The following is a 3977-nucleotide window of genomic DNA, read 5'->3' as shown; positions in this document are numbered from 1 at the left end:
CAGTTAATAAAATCTAAATGGGTGGTTTGGTCAAGATAGGAAGACATTAAATAACTGGGAGGGATGTCAACATGAAGAGGGCAAAGGGCTATTTGGAGTGACAGGAACAAGTGACATCAAAACCGGGGATGCAAAAGGAGGGTTATTTTAAAGGGAACAAGCTCAGGTCCCAGGTTATGGAAGCCTCATAAATTAACTTTGGTGCTTCTAAAATTATAAACTATGTTATCGCTGGTAAGCAACATGGAGTTCCTCAGAGTAAGAATAATCCCTCCAAATAGGGATACATCACAAGGTTCTGCTAATCAATATTATAGAATAGAATAAAATAGAATAGAATAACAGAGTTGGAAGGGACCTTGGAGGTCTTCTAGTCCAACCCGCTGCTTAGGCAGGAAACCCTACACCACTTCAGACAAATGGTTATCCAATCTCTTCTTAAAAATTTCCAGAAGTCACAACTTCTGGATGCAAATGGTTCTACTGATTAATTGTTCTTTCAGGAAATTTCTCAGTAGTTCTAGGTTGCTTCTCACCTTGATTAGTTTCCAAACATTGCTTCTTGTCCTACCCTCAGGTGCTTTGGAGATGAGTTTGACTCTCTCTTCTTTGTGGCAGCCCCTGAGATACTGGAACACTGCTATCATGTCACCCCTAGTCCTTCTTTTCAGCAAACTAGACATATCCAATTCCAGCAACTGTTCTTTATGTGTTTTAGCTTCCAGTCCCCTAATCATCTTTGTTGCTTTTCTCTGCACTCTTTCTGGAATCTCAACAATTTTTTTTTTACATCGTGGTGACCAAAACTGGATGCAGTATTCCAAGTGTGACCTCAACCAAGGCATTATAAAGTGGTATTAACACTTCACGTGAACTTGATTCTATCCCTTTGTCTATGCAACCTACAGCTATGTTGGCATCTTTGGCAGCTGCTGCACACTGCTGGCTCATATTTAAATGGTTTTCCACTAGGACACCAAGATCCCTCTCACAGTTACTACTACTTACTATGTTCCTCAGGGTTTCTATTCAACTAGGATCTAGTCTTTATGATTTCATTCTGAGCAACAGATGACTCCAAAGTCCAAACCCTGAATTGGCGGGTGAAGGTTTGTTGAAATTATCTGAAATCTGCAAGGTTACCAATATTCCTTCTTTATGCAGAACTCTCCAACGTCATCACTCGGAAAGTCAAACCCAGTTTGTATACTTGGTACTTTCTGTTGGAGAATGTCTTGTGGCACAAATTTCAGGGTGCCTATTTTTAATGTTTGCTTCATCGCACAGTCAGACAGATGTTCAGACTGGATTTGGGACTATCATTGCTCTGAAGAGTTGAAGAAGCTTCTTGGATGAGAAACAAAACATCTTCAAAGAAAAAACAAGGAAATCCAGTTGCCTCCTGAGAAGGCACCTTTGGGATTCCAAACTAAGTTAACCAGAAGAGGTCCATTTCACAACTAGTCATGGAATGTTAGCCTTGCAAGGAAGCCAGACCAAAACAACAACAACAACAACAAATCAACTCACAGCCAATGAGCTAATTCTATTTATTGTAAGGTTACATTAATAAATCTTGCAAGACTGAAAGACCTTTCAGAATGGAATGCAATCTATTCTTAATAGAATCTTGCAAGTCTTAATGTACATTCGTTTCCTTGCACCAGTCTGTTTTACAGGCCAAAACCTAGGAGCTGCTTTTTCTGCACGCGCCCTGCTGCTTTTTATCTGACATTTCCTGAGTTGTGTCTCTTTTTCAGTGGTGAAATTATTATTTTTTTACGACTGGTTCTGTGTGCGTGGCTTGGTGGGCATGGCAGGAGGTTACTGCAAAATCCCCATTCCCTCCCCACTCCAGGGGAAGGATACTGCAAAATCTCCATTTCCACCCCACACTGGGGCCAGCCAGAGGTGGCATTTGCCGGTTCTCCAAACTGCTCAAAATTTCCGTTACCGGTTCTCCAGAACCTGTCAGAACCTGCTGGATTTCACCCCTGCTCTTCTCCCTGCATCTCAAGGTCGTTCCCACAAGCCATTACACCAAATAATATCAGGGCTTACGGATCAAAGGGACGAGAGGATTGTGTAATGGCTCCAGACTTCTGTGGTTACCCAAGTTGGCAGCACTTGTCCTGACCCAGTTCATTTCTGGCCCAGCTGTGATATTTCTGAAACTATCGCCAAGCTAGGAAATCCTTTTGCTTTGAAATCCTGGGTTTGTGTGTTCTTTCTTTTCCAAGATTACGAATCCTTGCCTCTTCCTGGCTTAGGAACTCAAGCAAAACTTTGTTCCCTCCTTCGGCCCAGATTTTTAATAGCTCAAACTTCCCAGCTGCAAACCTTCACTGGTGGTTTTGATGCCAGCTGATCCCCGTCCAAGAGAAGGAAGGAAAAGCCAGACCTGTCATCTCAACTATTTCATCCCTGCTGTTTTTGCCAGGACTATTCTGTGTCTAGGAAGAGTTATGAGGGTCTATATGGCTGGGTCAACCTTGTCTGAATTTTAAATCTAGCTACCCCAAATATTAAAATCTTGCTCTGATTTATCTCAATGCAGAATATTGGGTTTTTCTTGTGAGTATGGGGGCATTCACGGATATTAGTTCTCCGTAGCAGTGGTACAGCCACAGAAATATGATTTGCAGTGTGAGTTTTTATTATTTTTTATTAAAACAACCAACTTAAAAGTATTAAAATATATTTAAACAAGAACACAGGAAGTCTGAAAACAATGAAGCAGTAATACAGGACACAAATGCAGATTTAAGAAGTAAGAATACCATGAGCTAGGATAAAACTGATTCAAGCAAGCTTAAGAATATTAGTTGCATCGACTGTATATAATAGGAAGAATCCTAGAGAGATGCTTTATTTTATATGTCCAAAGAAATATTTTAATTAAAAATAGTCAAGGATGTCTGGTTTTCTATACGCATCACCCACAAAAACACATGTGATCAAAGTCCTCTTTTAATGTGTGCAAAACACATAAATGGGGTGGAGCTTAGGTGATTGTGGCCACTATATTAATTTTTTAATCTCCTTCTTTGCAGACATCCTTGTGATGGGTTGAGCAAGTTATAATCTCACATTTCAAGTATAATTTCTAAAGCTGGAGAGGAACTGGGAAGGACTAATATCTAAAATACTCACATATACTCAGTGATGGGATTCAAATTTTTTTATCACCAGTTCTGCGGGCGTGGCTTGGAGAGCATGGCTTGGTGGGCGTTGCAGGGTGAAAAATACTGTAAAATCTCCATTCCCTCCCGATCAGCTGTGACTCGGAAGGCAGGGAATAGATTGTGGCCACCATATTAATTTTTTTTTGAAAAATTTATTATTTTAATTAAACAAAAACACACACAAAAAAATCATCTTTCGTTACATCTTGTAGTGTAGTAGAATTAAGAGACAATCAAGCCAAGCGATGCAATATAGGAAAAGTTTATTGTATGCGCAGGTTCAAACATGCCAAACAAGCACAAAAGTTTGAACCCCGAAAGGTTCGTAAAGACATACATTTATAGTGCAAATTACGTAAACATCTGTAGAGGCAGTATCTAAGCATATAAGGTAATGAGAGGAACCAAAAATGTCTATGCCAGATGGCCAACAGTTACTATTCCAAAAATATACATGGTCAGCACATTATAGATCATGTGAGACATATAGGGAGGCTTTGGGAAGCAAAACAAGAAACATCTTGCAGAATAACAGGAAACTCCCTGTCTGGGTCTGCTTGTTCCCGGATGCATAAAAATACTTACTGACACCTCAGCAACTGTTTTCTGCTAATGATGCAAAACCTCAACTTTGATCAGAGTATTTGATATTAAATATGGACTATAGAACTTTGGCCATAATTAGGTCTATCAGACTACCTTAGTAGAAAGCGTGTCGATTGGTTACAAATACATTTCGTGTGTTTCTTCCACAATCATTACATATACTTCATTCAAATTGAGTTGTACATA

The sequence above is a fragment of the Thamnophis sirtalis genome, unplaced genomic scaffold, assembly GCF_051295495.1.
Source record: "Thamnophis sirtalis isolate CommonGarterSnake01/CBP01778 unplaced genomic scaffold, rThaSir2_p1.2 scaffold_3, whole genome shotgun sequence".
Classification (NCBI taxonomy): domain Eukaryota; kingdom Metazoa; phylum Chordata; class Lepidosauria; order Squamata; family Natricidae; genus Thamnophis; species Thamnophis sirtalis.
The sequence above is the reverse complement of the archived record's forward strand: the minus strand, read 5'-3'. Positions refer to the sequence as shown.